This window comes from Pseudophryne corroboree, chromosome 6 (genome assembly GCF_028390025.1).
Source record: "Pseudophryne corroboree isolate aPseCor3 chromosome 6, aPseCor3.hap2, whole genome shotgun sequence".
NCBI classification, from domain to species: Eukaryota; Metazoa; Chordata; class Amphibia; order Anura; family Myobatrachidae; genus Pseudophryne; species Pseudophryne corroboree.
In genome coordinates this window covers 534,961,246-534,980,780 of record NC_086449.1, presented here as the reverse complement: position 1 = coordinate 534,980,780, position 19,535 = coordinate 534,961,246, and the positions used below count along the sequence as shown (strand labels likewise).

General features: G+C 45.0%; 1 long non-coding RNA gene across 1 annotated transcript in view; it reads right to left on the bottom strand.

Annotated features, from left to right (window-relative positions):
* Positions 1-19,535, bottom strand: part of LOC134932842 (uncharacterized) — a 311,651-nt gene that overhangs the window by 252,775 nt on the left and 39,341 nt on the right. The window lies entirely within an intron of this gene.

The window sequence follows — 19,535 nt, the reverse complement described above, 5'->3', positions numbered from 1 at the left end:
CCAGTGATAGGAGCTGAGCTACCGGACAATCCGGTGTGCATATATAGGAGGGCCCGCAATCTGCAATCTAAACTAGTACATAGTCTTAATGAGAATCCGTCTAGTGGCCCAAAAATTGTATCACAGGGATTCTATAGATGTGGACAATGTCTAGCCTGTAAGAATATCCCTAATACCTTTGGCAATAAAAAAGTAGATGTGATGATTAATGAAAAGAAGTGCTTGATCACTGATTTCATTCCGTGCCATACAACGAGTGTGATTTATTGCATTGAGTGTAGTTGCAGTAAATTTTATATTGGTCGGACCAGCAGGGCACTTAAAGTGAGAATGAGCGAGCACCTTCGGAACATCAAGAAAGGGCTCGACACCCATGCTCTATTGTGAACATTTTAAGAAAATCCATGATTGTAATGTAAAACATATCAAGAATTTTATGGCATTAAAGAAAATCCACCCTGATAAAAGGGGAGGAGATATTCAAAAGAAATTAGCTAAGTATGAAATGCAATGCATTTTTAACTATAAAACCTTTGAGCCCTCTGGTCTTAACAAAGATTTTGAAACCAAATGGTTTCTTTAAATGCATTTTATTAATATTTGAGGTTTTATTATTTTTCATTTTATGTGCTAATTGTGTTGTGTTTTTTCCTATCCATTGGGTTGCTCCTGACAACAATTGACAAACATCTGAGACATTGTTCCGGTCCACTAAAACATCCGCATCCGCTGTGACACGCATAATTTGAGATGGAACGCAAAGGACTTGAGACGTCCGCTGGTGAAATAGTCCGGCAGGATGTTGTGATAGATTACCCTCCTCCGCCGGAAGTGAGACGCAAAAACCGGTGGGAAAGGGCCGCACCAGGGACGGAAACTGTGATGACCTTCTTCCGCCGGATGTGATGTAGCGTCTGATCGAGCGACTTCCGCCGGAAGTGTGGCGTGTATGGTAGCATCGACAATGCACGAGGATTCGGGTGACCTCCTTCCGCCGGATGTGCTTAGGGATGGGACGGACTTTTTTCGGCGCTTCCACCCACCGGAAATAGATATCAATCAGATGGACTTTGATGCGCACCTGTTGTTGGATCATGGGCATATGGGAAAATCAAAAACGGACATGTGGGGAGCGGATGTTTGCTATTCTTGTATGGATAGGGATAGGGATTATAAAGGAGCAGTTGGTCTGTGTCTGGAATTAGGTTTTTTATTTGGCTTCATTGTTTGGTATAAATACCACTTACCATGCAGTTACCTCCTACACCTTGAAAAAGATAACAGAAGGTTATCGAAATGCGTTGGTGGAGGTACTGGGCGGTGATTGGAACTACTTACCTGCTTGTTTGGTGACGATTCCTGGGGACGCCTGGCGATCTTCTGAAAACTTGCTTTTCTGTCCATTAACATCTATTGGATGGTGAGAGTCCATTTTCTGCCCATGTTTGTGTTTTTAATAGTTTTTAATAAATGGCTTTACACTATTTGGAGCCTTCTTTTCACATATACCCATTGTGAATGAATTGGGGAGAATCCTGACTTTCAGGAGAGTAAAGAACAAGGATAAGGAGTCCAACTACAACAGGGACCTGTGTATACATTGAAGTGGTTTTCATTTGTGCCTATAAACATCTAATTGAGTGCATCGGGGAGAATCTGAACCCTCTGGAGAATTTGGAACAGGGTTGCTGGGATCTATTACAGCAGTGGCTGGATTTCTCAAAGCGAACCTTATTCATCTTGGGGTACGAGTCCAGTCACATTGTCATACCATCATTTCTATTATTCAGTAAAACAGTATTACGCTATGTTTGCATTTTTTATCATTTGTGTTTAAGAGTCTCATTCCCGGTGAACACGACTATTTGATTCAAGCGCCCCAGACCCGCTTGGTAAAATCTACTTGTCTCATACAGTTTCAGTTGCAGATTTGCTATTTTAGCCAAATGGAAGGGCTAGCAATATGGGAAGGGCTAGGTAAAAGGCTATTTTATTGGAGGGGGCCCACACAATTTAGATGCCCCTGGGGATGGGGGGGGGGGGGGAGACGACAAGCCTTCATCCAGCCCTGGCCACCTGTATCAAGAAGAGGAAGCATCCTCCATCCAGCTCTTATATCCACCTCTTCCTCTCTTCTTTTTGGGAAATATTCCATTCACAGCATCATTGTAACAATTCATTACACTGGCAGACTGGTTGAATTTTGAAATCTATTGCTGCTCACCCTCATATATCAAGAACTGCTGTCAATAATATTGCTGGTGGTACTACTTACCAACATAACAGTATTGTCAGCGTGGCGGCTGTGCGCACCTGAACAGAGTAAATGCACTTTCGGGAACCATCTAGTGGCAGTCGACGTGCAAAACATGAATTTCCCCCATAGAAGTGGACAGCAGTGTTAGCCTTTATTATATAGGATGAGATGAACCTGACAAGAAGCTATTTTTTTTGTAGGTCTATTTTTTTTCTTTTACCTTTGGCCATGAATAGGTCAGGTTTAAACCCTTAACTGGCATGGTTGCATGGGATGCACACTACAGTCAGTAGGGCTTTAACTGACACAGTCACATCCCATGCAACCGTGTCAGCATAAAGATGGGACCTATTACACCAGAGGGGTTACACAACTGGATCTATTACCACTAGGGCATAAGGCTAATGGAGATAAATTGCCACTGAGGGGGTCTATTGGCAGTCGGGTTGGGAAGTCATTTTACAATGGAAGCTTATGGACTTATTTTTGAAAATACATTTATTAATGTAATTAAATAACAAAATAAAAAAGAAGTCAATTTACGAGAGCCATTTGGTTCTAAAAAAGCTGTCAATTAAGTGGTTAAGGAGTCAGAAATGTGGAATAGCAAGCTGCTATACTATAAGTGACAATATACATGACCAAAGACCCAAACTGTGCCTAAGTGGATGGAGAACCCGCCCTCTCTTCTCACTTCCAACAGCAGGAACCTAACCCGGTTCTTACCAAAATCCAAAAGCTCTCAGCAGAACCAACACAATATTCCTGGGGTATTAAAACACATAGGTACTGTAAGAGGCCTGGGGAAAATATGTATGCCTTCCACACTAATTCATCTGATTGTGAAGTATTGTTTATTTGTATAAAATATGACTACAGTGTACAATCACATTTTAAACACTGTTGTAGCAGTTATAGGGGTTTTAAATAAATGCACACTTACACCCGTATCAGAGCACTCTCAACTCAAAGCCTTACATAGGTTTTTTACGTTTGTGAATATTCACAAACAGTTTTAGTTTCATTTGGTAGCTACATGCCCACATAACTTTGGACACATCTGCATGCCCAATGCTCACATACAAATGCTGGTCTCTCATGACTGAAAAAAGACTTGCATTGCAAAAATTCAAACTGACTCATTACATGCCGCTGTGCGCTGCGGGCAACCGCTGCCCGCAGCGCACAGCCGCCCAGAGAGGAGAGGAGCAGCGGTACGGGGGAGAAGGAGGAGGAGGGAGCCGGAGGAGGGAGCCGCAGCAGCGCTTTGTTACTGGTGGAGGCGCTGCTGCTGCTGCCCCTCTGCTTCACTATAGGCTGTCTTCCGAGAACAGCCTATAGTGAAGCAGAGGGGCAGCAGCAGCAGCGCCTCCACCAATAACACAGCGCTGCTGCGGCTCCCTCCTCCACCTCCCTCCTCCTCCTCTCCTGCCCGGGAATCGTCTGACGCTGCACCGAGGTGCCTGAGCCAGCGGAGAGGGTAAGTATAATTCTTCTTTCTTTCTTTCTTTCTTTCTTTCTTTCTTTCTTTCTTTCTTTCTTTCTTTCTTTCTTTCTTTCTTTCTTCAAAAAAGGGGGACTGTCTGCCACAATGTGTAAAAAGGGGGAATCTGCTTGCCGCAATGTGTAAAAAGGGGGAATCTGCCTGCCGTAGTGTGTAAAAAGGGGGAATCTGCTTGCTGCAATGTGTAAAAAGGGGGAATCTGCCTGCCGTAGTGTGTAAAAAGGGGGAATCTGCTTGCCACTATGTGTAAAAAGGGGGAATCTGCCTGCCGCAATGTGTAAAAATGGGGAATCTGCCTGCCGCAATGTGTAAAAATGGGGAATCTGCTTGCCACAATGTGTAAAAAGGGGGAATCTGCCTGCCGCAATGTGTAAAAACGGGGAATCTGCTTGCCGCAATGTGTAAAAAGGGGGACTGTCTGCCGCAATGTGTAAAAATGGGGAATCTGCTTGCGCAATGTGTAAAAAGGGGGAATCTGCCTGCCGGAATGTGTAAAAAGGGGAATCTGCCTGCCGTAATGTGTAACAAGGGCACGCTGTCTGCCGTAATGTGTAACAAGGGCACACTGTCTGCCGTAATGTGTAACAAGGGCACGCTGTCTGCCGTAATGTGTAACAAGGGCACGCTGTCTGCCGTAATGTGTAACAAGGGCACGCTGTCTGCCGTAATGTGTAAAAAGGGCACGCTGTCTGCCGTTACGTGTAAAAACTGTGCGCTGTCTGCCGCTATGTTTAACAAGGGCACGCTGTCTGCCGTTATGTGAAAAAAGTGTACGCTGTCTGCTGCTATGTGTAACAAGGGCACGCTGTCTGCCGTTATGTGTAAAAAGGGTACGCTGTCTGCCGCTATGTTTAACAAGGGCACGCTGTCTGCCGTTATTTGTAAAAAGTGTACGCTGTCTGCCACTATGTGTAACAAGGGCACGCTGTCTGCCGTTATGTGTAAAAAAGGGACGCTGTCTGCCGTTATGTGTAAAAAGTGCACGCTGTCTGCCGTTATGTGTAAAAAGGGCACGCTGTCTGCTGCTATGTGTAAAAAGGGCACGCTGTCTGCCGTTATGTGTAAAAAAGGGGGATGCTGTCTGCCGTAATGTGTAAAAAGGGGACGCTGTCTGCTGTAATGTGTAAAAAGAGGAATCTGTCTGCCGTAAGGTATAAAAGGGTCTCTACCTGGTGTAGTGGTGCTACTGTGCGGCGTAATTTGAATAATGGAGACTACTGTGCACCGTTTTATGAATTGCTATTATTTTGTGGCCACACCCCTTCCCCACGAAGCCACGCCACTATGAATTTTTGCGCGCGCCTACGGCGCGCACTGCCCCTATTTTCCATGCAGGGGGCAGTGCTAAAATGTCTAGTTACGGCACTGTTGCTAGGTATCCACTTCCCTGAGCAGGTCCCCCTCACCAGATCCTCTCCAGGGGTGAGGGGGTGGACTTGGATGGGATGGGGGGGGGGGGGGGGGGGCAAGCCATTTTGACGCACATGGGCCCACCGCTCGCTAGTTCCGCCACTGTCACTAGTAACACTATTTTTATGCCACATTGGTGTTGTGTTTCAAATAAATGATCATAATTCTTCACAATGTAATACTGTATCCATAAATTGTTTATATTGGTTTTTTTTTAACAGTAAGTTTTTTATTTATGATACAGAGTCAGAACAAAAACACAAACACACAATAAAGACAACAGAGAATAGAATAACAATGGGGCAAAAACAATATCATGGGGGGGGGGGGAGACAGGACATCCCAAAGCAGCGCAGAAAACAGAAATATATAGACAAATCATGGATTCACTACAGGTGGAGGGTCAACCAAGTCACAGGGAGGGCTCTGTATGGTAGGGGAGGATGGTAAGATCCCCTTATTCTTGGAAATGTATGTATGCCATGGGAGCCACTTCATGGTAGTGGAGGAAAGGGATGTAGAGTATGCAGCGTCCCTGCTCTCCATCTCAAAATGGAAGTGGGTCTTAGAAATAACTTTTGCAAAGGGAGGCGGGGAGGGAGATTTCCAGTTTTGAGCAATTGTAGCTCTGGCTGCAATTAAAACGTGGCCAAGGACATAGCGAATTGACTTGGGGACAGTGTCTGGGTACCAGTGCAGCAATGCTAAGGAAGGGTCCTGAGTCGGGCTAAGGTCAGTGATTGAATTAATAAGGTCATATACTTTATCCCAAAAGGGGCGTAGGACAGGGCAGTCCCAGAAAACATGCAAGAGTGTACCTTCATGATGGTAGAGGCGGCAACAAAATTTAGAGGTGGTCGGCCAGATCGTGTGTAGTTTAGAGGGGGTGAAATACAGTCTATGTAATAGTTTAATGTGCATTTCGGTGTGGTTAGTACATTTAGAAAAGGAGAAAGAAGAAAGATGAATAGATTCCCACTGTTTAAGAGTGAAAGTACGATGGAGATCGGCTTCCCACTTAACTTGAGCGGAAGGTTTAGTCGTGGTGATCGGGGGAGACAGCAAATCATACCAATCAGAAATGGCTCCACGAGATGAAAGTTTAGTCAATCTATTCAGGACACTGGTAGTGGGGAATTGAAAGACGTTAGGGCTAGTGGCCATATCATCTATCCAATGTTTAAGTTGGTAATGTTTATATTGTTTTTAATGTGACAATTTCCATAATAATTTTTGCAAATGTAAACTATCACGGACAGTAAGGGGGTAAATTTACTAAGGTGTGAGGTTTTTTTTAGAACTAGTGATGTTGCTCATAGCAACTTATCAGATTCTACTTAACCTTTATCTAGCTGCTTCTAGAAGATAATCGATAGCATCTGATTGGTTGCTATGGGCAACATCACCAGTTCTAAAAAAAAAAACCTCCCACATAGTAAATTTACCCCTAACTTTGCAGTCTCTATTATGACTTGCAAACAGGTTAATAGTAATACAAGAATCCACATTCTTCAGCAATACATTTGGGGACATAGACATAAGCTTCTACTATATCATTCACCTGACATCAGTGAAGCCCCAGCACAGTAAGCTGTTGTGGAGTGTTTCTTTTTTTTTTTTAACAGTAGCCAATTTCTATTGCGCAAATTATTAACTTACTGGTCTCCTATTGCTGTTTGTTTTCCTTCAGCCCGTATATTAAATAGAGATATGTGCGGACCCCCAAATTTTGGCTTTGACAAAACCACCCTCTGTGTTTTGCTTTTATTTTTCGGATTTGGTAAAACCACCCTCTCGTGTTTTGTTTTTATTTTTCGGACGATTTCGTAAAACCACCCTCTCGTGTTTTGCTTTTATTTTTCGGATTTGGTAAAACCACCCTCACGTGTTTTGTTTTTATTTTTTGGATGATTTGGTAAAACCACCCTCTCGTGTTTTGTTTTTATTTTTCGGATTTAGTAAAACCACCCTCTTGTGTTTTGTTTTTATTTTTCGGATGATTTGGTAAAACCACCCTCTCGTGTTTTGTTTTTATTTTGGGGATTTGGTAAAACCCACCCTCTCATGTTTTGCTTTTATTTTTCGGATTTGGTAAAACCACCCTCTCGTGCTTTGTTTTTATTTTTCGGATTTGGTAAAACCACCCTCACGTGTTTTGGTTTTTGCATCTGGATTTTTAAATTTGCTAAAAACAGCTGAACCCATGTCATTTTGACCTGTTTTTGTTCCTACAGTATTATTAACCTCAATAACATTCATTTTCAGTCAATTTTGACCATCCCACAGCTTACTATATTCTTCACCAATATAGGCCAAAGGCTGGCTGGCTAAATGAAGCTACAGAGCAGCAGCACAAACACATGGCTGTTTTGAAGGGATCCACTCAAAATCCCGGCAGCCGAAATCCCAACGCCGGGATCCCGACACTACTCGGAATGCCGAGACCAGCATCCCGAATAGGGTCACCTAGCCGGCATTGAAATCCCGACCTCCAGGATCCCGGACAAGCAAATACCAGGACACTGGAGACGTAAGCCCAGGATGGGTGGGGGAAGGAGGGGGTAGGCTAGGTTTAAGCTGCGGTGGGAGGGTTAGGGTTATGCTGCGGATCAGGGGTTTAGATAGGCTTAGGCTGCAAGGAGGTGGGTTAGGCACTCCATCCATAGGGTTGGGCTGTGAGGGGGGTGTAAGCTTAGACTGCAGAAAGGGGAGGTTGGGTTCCGGCACCACCACAGAGGGTTAGGGCTAGGCTGCGTGGGGGGTGGGGGGGGGGGTTAGGTTCAGGCTGTGGGGAGGGAGGGTTAGAGTTAGGGGAACATTTGGGGAGGTGTATATACTTACCTTCCCTGTCGGAATTCTGATCGTTGGGATCAGTCCCGGCGACAGGGAGGAACAAAGGGTACAGTAGTATCAGGCCCTGAGGTTCAAAGGGGCCCCGAGATTCCGGGGCAGAAAAACAGTGCTGCAGTGCCTAATAGTCAATTTTAAAGCAACCGCTACGGCCGACCGCAACTTAGGTGACACCTCCCCACCCCCTGTTTTTGCCATCACATTCGGTCCGCTCCTGGTTATTGTGCTGCGCATAATGTTAATGATGTTGTGACGTCATTATGTTGTGCCGGACTTTCACTGTGTGTCCTTGCCGCCGCGGCTCGACCGCCTAAGATGAGGATCAGCCAGGAAGAGAATCATTGGGCACAGAGTCTAGGAGGAAACCGCAGCACTTCCCCCGCTGTTCCAACTCCCTACAGACACCCTCCCTGGATGCACTTCAGAAGAGTGACTGACGGCGTGTGGTAAGTCAAGTGACAGCAGCACTCAGCTCTGCAGTCACAAACCTGCTGGTCGCGTTTTCAGCATCTCTCTATATTCTAGATGAGTGTAGCATGGAGCCTCCGCTCATCTGTCTCTTTGTATGTGTCAGTCTCTGTGTGTCAGTCTGTGTGCGTGCCAGTCTTAATGTGTGTAAGTCTCTGTGTGTGCCAATCTCTGTGTATGCCAGTCTTTGTTTGTGTCAGTCTGTGTGTGGCAGCCTGTGTCTCTCTGTGTGCCAGTCTTTGTGTATACCAGTCTCTATGTGTGTGTCAGTCTGTTTGTGTGCCAGTCTCTGAATGTGTGCCAGTCTATGTGTGTGCCAGTCTCTGTCTCTCTGTGTGCCAGTCTGTGTGTGTCAGTCTCTGTGTGCCAGTCTCGCTGTGTGTGTGCTAGTCTCTGTGTGTTTGTGTGTGTCAGTGTCTTTCTCTCTGTGTACGAGTCTTTGTCTGTGCCAGTCTCTGTCTCTCTGTATGTGCCAGTCTCTGTGTGTGTGTGTGTGTGTGTCAGTCTGTCTCTCTGTGTGTGCCAGTCTCTGTGCGTGTGTCAGCCCTGCTTCTGTCTGGCTTCTCTCCACTTTCTCCGGCAGTAAAATGAGTGTGACGCACTCTTACCAAATATGTGTTTGGACCAGAGTGTTCCTTGTATGACTGAGCCCCCCCCCCCCCCCCCCCCCCATATAGGACAGTGCACCTTTCATATGACATTGCACTGCCTCCTTATATGACTGCGCTCCCCTAGGTGGAGGTAGAGGGGTAAGGCCCCAGAGATAGCCGTATACAGGGCCCCAGAAATTCTGTTGCCACCCCAGGATGAGTTGGCACCGCCAGCATCCCGACTGCCGCCATTCTCTACCAAACCCGTTTTAAAGAATATAGCACATAGAAAGAATGTTTTTAAAAGAAGAGGCCTCAACGCAGTACAGGGAAATGGAGGTGGAGTATGTAGTGGCAGAAAGGTAAAGCAATGATTGATTGATTGATTGATTGATTGATTGAATAAAATTTATTTATTGATCTAAATGTATTAATTTAATTTAGAAAATATATTTTAATAGAGAAAAGGCCATAAAAGAATACAATATTCATATCCAAGGGTTGCAAAAAGAACCCAAGCAAAATTAATAGTTGCACTGCAGAGCTGCAAACGACAAATCAGCCTATCTTACACTAACAATTATTAGGAAGCTGACCTGCTTGCCATACTATCCCCTACCTCCTTCCTAATTGTGAAGCACACCCCTGTAATATTTATGAGGTGCACCAGAGAATCTGAGTATGAGGAATATTACCATGTATTTTCTCCTAAATTTACTCGACAAGTGGAGCAAGATGGCACTGTCCTTGAGCCCTCTTACCCACCCTTATCTTAGATATTAAAAAGTACATGCACAGTTTAACAAATCAAGCTGTTCTGTGACAGAAACTGCTACTTTTGTGGCCTAAGTGCTTGGTTTGTTTGGACCTCCACAAACCAATTTTTGGAAGGACTACCTCCAATTATTAATAAGGGGGTTGATGATGAGGCTGATGGCAGTGAAGATTGCATATTCTGGTCCAAATTGTTGGTAGCTGAAACTGGACTGTTTGTTATTATTTTACATGTTTTTTTTTTCTTAGAATTTGATAAATAACATGAACTCACTGCAAATGACGTAACAAGGAGGAGGTGCTAGATGGTTAACGTCCATACCTCTACTAACTTTGGCCTCACAAATGATACAGATGTCTTCACAAATGTAAGGATTTGGGTAAAAATAATTCCACACACCAAAAGGTGGCTTTTTTGATCTTATGCCCAGGTATGACAATGGATTTCTTTTTATCACTGCTACCACTAGTGGTTGACTTACTTTGTCACGAACAAAATCCTCATCATCAACATCCTCATTAGTGTCAGATACACAAATATCCCCCTCATCCTGTTGCAGTTCCACAATGGCTCCTCAAATTCTATGTCACCATCCTTACTTGTATTGCTCATTCCCACATTTGCAGAGAGTGCAGAAATGGTGGTAAGAGGATTCTCTATGATACAGTGTCAGAAATGTCAGACTCATACATGGCCAATGTAGACACCCCTAGACTCTCCTCAGGGATTTGTGAACACACAGTTTGTTCTTCAACCTTAGTATTCTTCTTTTTTTGGGCACTTATTGATCTATTTTAAAAGAGACACTTCTGCTAGACTCAGAGCAAGAAGGTGTTGCATCATCACATGAGATTACAGAAAAAGATGGCTGACTGAGTTTTGCCCCAGCTTCCGCAACGGGCATTCTTCTAGTGCATGAAACAGCAGTAGCACTAGGAGGACCAGCAGTCATAAACAAACAGCCATGGCCTGAGCCTTTTCTTGCCACTGCGTGTGGTGTATGGCATGTCAGCAATTTTTTGTTTTTCGGTAGTACATTTTCCATTTAATGGTGATGTTTTATTTAACATTTGTGAAATATTGTTTCAATTTCAGGTGCCTTCTATTGAACTTTCTGGACCCTGGACCACCTTAAGTAGATGGTGAAGTACTATCGTGAATAGCAGCAGCTGCAGCGCTAGTACAGGGTTGCTGCTCCTGCTCTTCTATTGTCTCATCTATTGACTCACAGCGCTCCTAGTAATAGCACCCTTAAGATGTTATTTTTAAATATAGTGCCTGAATAATACACAACAATTTTTTTACACTTTACTTGAACACACAACAGTTTATTTTTTTACTGTGTACTTGAACACAGAATAGTTTTATTTTTGAACACACAACAGTTTATTTTTTTATTTTTTTTACAGAGTGCTTAAACACACACAAGTCACCACTTTTGTCAATTGAAAATATCCCTTTTCAATAGCTCAACATCCTTAAGTTCCATTTAAAACATTCCTTACTGTAATATTTTTATACTGCTTAATGTACAGAAACTGTGGTTCTACATAAGCCTTAAAATCACTGTTACCAAAACACTGTGCTAGGAGGTATATCCATTTGACGTCTCTAGGATGTCTGCAGAAGGGACATTAACATCTCTTTGCTCCTGTGACTTGTATAGGGAGGGAGGAGATTCCAGGTATGGGACAACACTTGGCGATGGTGATTAAATACTAACAAAATAATATTTGAAAATTGTTTTGTTGCACTGATGGCCCTCTTTTTCATTTGGGCAGACAGAAAAGAGTTGAAGATATTTGATTTGCTATTGCCATTAAACCATGAATGACATCCCAAGGTCTCTGTTATGTCCATGTCTGTCATCGAAGATTATGTGTGAATTGCTCTAGAAAAGTGGTTCTGAAATGTGAATATGTATGAGACAAATGGGCTTGTACTACCAGATAGATCCTGCACAGATTGCAGTTACTTGAGTCAAAAAGGCTTATCCAGCGGCATATTATTTTCTTGGCTAAAGCTAGAGGAGCATGCTTGTTAACACCTGTTCTCGCCTTGCAGGGTGCTATTTGAAACTGTCTACTCTGTGTTAAATTTAAGTATGACAGACAAAACAGTCAGGACTTTTCTGGTTTCTGGAACTTTTTACTGTCATACATTAATGCAATACTGAGAGGAGTGTTTTTAATGTTGAATCAAAGTGAATTTTTATGTACTGTTGCTTGACGATATATTTACCATGTGTGAGTTTTGACTTCATAGCTGAATGATTTCCTCAAACACAAGTATTAAACCCTTACCAAGTGGCATTGTGTTTGCATCCAAAAACTGTAGTGCCTACCACATGTGAAAACTCCAACATATGCTATGATTTGCACATACGTTCAATAAGTAAAGGGGGGTATACACGGGAGAGATGTGTGCTGAGCGAACTGCTCAGCACACATCTCTCCCGCCGCTCAGCACAGCGTGATGTGTGCTGAGCGATGCGGGAGGAGGACGGGGGACACTCATTTCACCCAGCGGGTGAAATGAGCGACCTGCTAGATTGGCCTGCATGCAGGCTCAATCTAGCACCGGCGATAGCGATGTGCGGGGCCGCGCATCGCTATTGCTGAGGGGGCTACACACGAGTGATCTGTGCTTAAAATCTAAGCAATCTAGTCAGATTGCTTAGATTTTAAGCATGGATCTCTCCGTACCTCCCTTAAGTAATTCATGTGTGGTTCACATGCAGTGGCTGTGTGCTTGGTACATTCACATTCTTTTGCAAGTGTGCCAAGAGTGCCAGCTATACAGAGTTTTTGCCAGTAACTTCAATGTTCTATTCTTTTCAGCACAAATTCTGCATGTGGTGCAAAGCCTCACTGAAATGAATGGGAAGACAGATCACACGGGTGTAGTACTGGTGACCGGCGGTCTCCTGACCGCCGGTCACCTTACCGACGCCGGGATCCCGGCAGCATACCGACGCCGGGATCCCGGCGGGTAGAGGTGAGTGCAGCAAGCCCCTTGCAGGCTCGGTGGCGACCTGCGGTCGCCACGGGTTCTATTCCCACTCTATGGGTGTCGTGGACACCCACGAGTGGAAATAGTCCCTGTTGGTCGGCATGCCGACCATCGGGATAGTGAGCCGTCGGGCTCGTGGAGGAGGTCATGTGACTGTCGGTCAGCTGACCGGCGGTCACATGTACACCACCCGATCACACAACAGAGAAGACAAAAGCATTTGCAAAGTGCCTATTCTTTAATAGGGGAGCAGCACATATTCAGTTCTGCTCACAAAGGTGTACATTATATATTGTTTTCTGCCATTTCTCCATGTATACATTGGTGGACTATAGTAGAGATGATATATAAAGGAACGTGTACCAACGATCACATCACAAATACTCCATTGATGAAAAGCTTTAATTATTCTATTATATGAGTATATACAATCATTTGCTGACATTACGGTTTTAAGAGGGTACAGACTATAGGGCGGATTCAATTGGGTTGTTGAGTTACTTGGTCTGTCTCCCTATGTAATGTACAGTTGTGATGGGAGCATTCTGTGCTCAAGGCACCTGCTAAAGTGTGTCAGGAGCAGCTCCACCTGCGATGCCCAATCTACAGCAGCAACTGTGTGGTTCCAAGCGGGATCCAAGTGTGACCACTGCTCTTCCAACTAAGCTTTGCGGCACACCCGCTGCTGCTGCTGCAGAGTTAATTGGCTCTGTCCCAGGAGCCCTGCTAACACCTACAGTAGGGGACAGGATGTCTCCTGTCTGGTAACTCTCTGCAGCAAGCGACTGTACACTCGCAGCTGCTACTAGACTATGAGATGGGACCTGCCGGTGACTGCTGATTCTACATGCTGCAGACGGCTGAATCTCGTAAGTATGACCCTGACCCCGTGAGTCTGAGCAGAGCTAAGGTATCTATATAGTTATGTAAGTCGGGTATGTTATATTCACACACAATATTTGTTTTCCCTATGTCCAGGGGAGCACCAAACTCCAACTTGCTTCTGGGCTACTGGGATGAATTTATGTCCCTGATAACACTCATTGCACCATCAATTTGCTCCACCATACAAATGTTTGTGAAATCCCTTCTCTGGTGCTTGCTCTGGATGCAGAAAAAAGTCTTTGCTACAATATCTGGGCCTTTTATGATGGAGTTGCTTTGTAAATTCAGGGTTTGTGGTAGATTTCTAGAGTTGCTTCGTAAATTCAGGGTTTGTGGCAGATTTCTGAAATTAATCTAATCCCTTTATCATAACCCCTCTAGTCATAGAGCCTCAAGCATGTGGGATTAGATCAAATCCAGATAAATCTATAATCCAGGTTGATGAATCCCAATACAACCTCTCCCTCTTAGCGAATGATGTTATACTAACCCCCTAACATCCCTACCCAATCTATTCCATGAATTATACAATTTTGGCAATTTGTAAAAAAATCAGTAACAACAAATGTGAAAATGATAATACTTCCTGTATTATTTAGGGGTTCATTTGACCATTACATACCATCATCTGAATCAATACACATAGGACCACTGAAAGAATTGTAAAGAAATCAAACAACCCACCAACAATGATTTGCTCTCCCTCAGAAACATATCATGTATCAATTATCGTGAAAAAACTTTTATACCTTGATAAATTGCAGTCTAAATCTCTGCTTTGTCTTGCTTTGTGTATCTACTTTACAAGTTGGAACAAAAGATCTGAGGTGACTTCAAAGATATCACCGGCCCTTAATGCAAACCAAAGGCTTTTATCCCCATTCATCTAGATATGCATTGTGTACTATGAAAGTTGCCTTCACCAATAAAGATTCACAACAATGAAAAAGAGCGCATGGATAAATAACTAACATTATCACTAGTCAATAGTTACATTGTTGTCACGTGCAAGTACACTATCCCATGGAATGATAACCTATTCCTGTAAAAACACTTTAAAATGTTTACATACAATAATTAGGAACATATGCAAACAGTTGCTGATTGTATAATATACCTCTAAAATGTTTGTATGTATTCACTTTAAATATTTACCTGAGTGTGTATACTATTTGTTAACAGGTATATGTACAGTGCATACATATTACACACTGTACAGAGAATATTTTAATTATTCTCATTGATCCTTGTTCCAGTGGAGGTTACACTCTATGAGAGGAATTCAATTAGCTGTGGGATACCAGTGGCTTTTAGCTCCCAGGTTAAATTCAGAGCCATTGAAATGAGTTGGGATTTAAATGCAGGTGGTCGGTATGAAGGAGGTCAGAATATCGACCGCAGCATTCCAATGTTGAGAATCCTGACAATGGCCCCATAACCCTAACTCTCCCTTACAGCAGCCTAAACCTAGCCCTCCCAGGTGGTGCCTGAACGTAACACCCCCCTGCACCCTATCCCTCCCTAGGGGTGCCTAAACCTAACTCCCTCTCCCCGCAGGATCCCATTAAATTATATCTCGCTGTAAGCCCCATGGCAGTAAGCCAATAACGCATACAGTCATTTCCAGGTTAAGTGCCCTGACCTATGAAATTGCCGAGCAGCGTAAGCCTTGATGCAGATTTCTTTCTGCACCCTTCTAATGTGCAAGCAGAAATCTGCGTTAAGCGCACCCACAGGGCGTATCGCAGGCATTAACTGAATAGCTCTGGGTTCTTAACCCAGGAGCTAAAAACTATTGAATCCCCCCAATATTCCCTATAACATTGACACATACATTATAATTGTAATTTTCTGTCAGAAGTCGGAGCACCTGGAGGAAACCCAGACAAACATGGAGAAGACAAAGGCCTAATTCAGACCTGGTCGCACGCAGGCTATTTTTTGCACTGCTGTGACCAGGTAATCACCGGCTACAGGGGAGGGGATAATCGCTGTGCAGCGGTGCAATCGGCTGTGCAGGCAGCTGCACAGACAAAAGTTTGTGCAGTTTCTGCACAGCCCAGGACTTACTCAGCCGCTGCGATGATCCTAGAAGAAGCTGACGCCAGGAACCCTCCCTGGAAACGGCTGGGCACGCCTGCACTTTCCTGGACACTCCCTGAAAACGGTGAGTTGACACCCCTGGATGGCCTCTACCTGTCAATCTTCTTGCGTTTGCCACTGCGAATGCTTTCTTCATTAGTTCCGCTGACGGCCGTCGCTGGCGACCGACGTGCCTGCGCCTTGCGGCGCATGCGCTGTTCAGACCCGATAGCATGGCTGCGAAAAATAGGATTTTAATACCTACCGGTAAATCCTTTTCTCTTAGTCCGTAGAGGATGCTGGGGATGCTTCAAGAACCATGGGGTATAGGTGGTCATTCCGAGTTGTTCGCTCGTTGCCGATTTTCACTATGCTGCGATTTGTTGCTAAATGCGCATGCGCATGGTACGCAGCGTGCATGCGCTAAGTTATTTTACACAAAACTTAGTAGATTTGCTGGTGTTCGTGCGGCGCTTTTCAGTCGCACTGCTGATTGGTGAATGATTGACAGGAAAGGGGCGTTTCTGGGTGGTAACTGAGCGTTTTCCGGGAGTGTGCTAAAAAATGCAGGCGTGTCAGGGAAAAATGCAGGAGTGTCTGGAGAAACGGGGGAGTGGCTGGCCGAACGCAGGGCGTGTTTGTGACGTCAAACCAGGAACTAAACGGACCGAGACGATCGCAATCTAGGAGTAGGTCTGGAGCTACTCAGAAACAGCAAAAAAATATTTAGTAGCAGTTCTGCTAATCTTTCGTTTGCTATTCTGCTAAGCTAAGATACACTCCCAAAGGGCGGTGGCCTAGCGTTTGCAATGCTGCTAAAAGCAGCTAGCGAGCGAACAACTCGGAATGAAGGCCATAGAGGGGATCCGCAGGAGACATGGGCACACTATAAGACTTTGAATGGGTGTGAACTGGCTCCTCCCTCTATGCCCCTCCTCCAGACTCCAGTTATAGGAACTGTGCGTAGGGAGACGGACATTTCGAGGAAAAGGATTTATTTAATTATTTTAAAACTAAGGTGAGATACATACCAGCTCACACCTCAAACACGGCGTACAACATGGCATTCAACAACAACGCATGCAATGGCATGACCAACAACAGTCACAGATTTACTGAACTCAACGCAACACGAGCGTAACTATAACCAAACTGCAGATACAGCCCGCACTGGGACGGGCGCCCAGCATCCTCTACCGACTAAGAGAAAAGGATTTACCGGTAGGTATTAAAATCCTATTTTCTCATACATCCTAGAGGATGCTGGGGATGTTTCAAGAACCATGGGGTTTATAGCAAAGCTCTAGAACGGGCGGGAGAGTGCGGATGACTCTGCAGCACCGATTGACCAATAAAGAGGTCCTCCTCAGCCAGGGTATCAAACTTGTAAAACTTCGCAAAGGTATTTGATCCCGACCAAGTAGCAGCTCAGCAAAGTTGTAACGCCGAGACCCCTCGGGCAGCCGCCCAGGATGAGCCCACCTTTCTGGTAGAATGGACTTTCACCGATTTCGGTAACGGCAATCCTGCCATAGAATGAGCCTGCTGAATTGTATTACAAATCCAGCGCGCAATCGTCTGCTTAGAAGCAGGAGCCCCAATCTTGTTGGGAGCCCACAGGACAAACAGAGCCTCTGTTTTCCTAATCTGAGCTGTTCTGGCGACATAGATCTTCAAAGCTCTGACCACATCGAGAGACTTTGATTCCGCCAAGGCATCAGTAGCCACTGGCACCACCATAGGCTGGTTCACGTGAAATGATGAAACCACTTTTGGCAGAAATTGCTGACGAGTTCCCAACTCCGCTCTATCAGCATGGAAGATTAAATAGGGGCTTTTGTGAGACAAAACTCAGACACTCGCCTTGCGGATGCCAAGGCCAACAACATGACTACTTTCCAAGTAAGGAATTTTAACTCAACCTTGCGCAAAGGTTCAAACCAATGCGATTGCAGGAACTGCAACACCACATTAAGTTCCCACGGTGCCACAGGAGGCACAAATGGAGGGTAGAGGTGTAGCACGCCTTTCACGAAGGTCTGAACTTCTGGAAGTGAGGCCAATTCTTTCTGAAAAAAGATCGACAAGGCCGAAATCTTTACTTTAGTGGAGCCTAACTTTAGGCCCGCATCCACCCCTACTTGCAAAAAATGGAGCAACCGCCCCAGGTGAAATTCTTCCATAGGAGCCTTCTTGGATTCACACCAATACACATATTTTCTCCAAATACGGTGGTAATGCTTAGCCGTTACTTCTTTTCTATCCTGAAGACGTGTGGGAATGACTTTCCTGGGAAGACCCTTTCAGGCTAGGATTTGGCGTTCAACCGCCACGCCGTCAAACACAAGTCTTGATACACGCACGGCCCCTGTTGCAACAGGTCCTCTCGAAGAGGAAGAGGCCAGGGATCTTCTATGAGCAACTCCTGAAGATCTGGATACCAGGCCCGTCTTGGCCAATCCGGAACAATGAGTATTGCCTGAACCCTTGTTCTTCTTATAATTTTTATCACCTTTGGAATGAGAGGAAGTGGAGGGAACACATATACCGATGGAAACACCCACTGTGTCACTAGGGCGTCCACCGCTATTGGTTGAGGGTCCCTTGACCTGGAACAATATCTCTGAAGTTTCCTGTTGAGGCGGGACGCCATCATGTCTACTTGAGGAACTCCCCAACGACTTGTCACTTCTGCAAAGACCTCTCGATGAAGACCCCACTCTCCTGGATGGAGATCGTGTCTACTGAGGAAGTCTGCTTCCCAGTTGTCCACTCCTGGAATGAAGACTGCTGACAGAGCGCTGGCATGTCTTTCCGCCCAGCGAAGAATCTTCGTGGCCTCGGCCATCGCCACTCTGCTCCTTGTTCCGCACTGGCGGTTTATGTACGCCACTGCTGTCAAGTTGTCTGACTGAATGTAAATGGCCCTTAATTCCAGAATGTTTATGTGTAGACAAGCTTCCCGGCTTGACCCCTTTCCCTGAAAATTTCTTCCCTGTGTGACTGCTCCCCAGCCTCAGAGGCTTGCATCTGTGGTCACCAGGATCCAATCCTGAATCCCGAACCTGCGTCCCTCTAGAAGGTGAGAACTGTGCAGCCACCACAGAAGGGAGATTCTGGTCCTGGGAGATAGAATTATTTTCCGGTGCATGTCCAGGTGAGACCCGGACCACTTGTCCAACAGGTCCCACTGAAACATCCTGGCATGGAACCTTCCATACGGAATGGCCTCGTAGGCCGCCACCATCTTCCCCAGCAACCGAGTGCATTGAAGAACTGACACATTTGCTGGTTTCAGAATCTGTTTTACCATGTTCTGTATTTTCAGAGCCTTCTCTACTGGAAGAAAAACTCTGCAATTCTGTATCCAGAATCATACCCAGGAACGACAGCCGTGTCGTCGGATCCAACTGTGGTTTTGGCAAATGTAGGAGCCAATGATGCTGTTGCAGAATCGTCAGTGAAAGGGCAACATTTTTCAGCAATTGCTCCTTGGATCTCACCTTAATGAGGAGATCGTCCAAGTACGGGATAATTGTGATTCCCTGCTTGCGCAGGAGAACCATCATTTCCGCCATTACTTTGGTAAAAATCCTCTGAGCCGTGGACAGACCAAACGACAACGTCTGAAATTGGGTATGACAATCCTGAACAGCAAATCTCAGATAAGCCTGATGTTGAGGATGTATGGGGACATGCAAG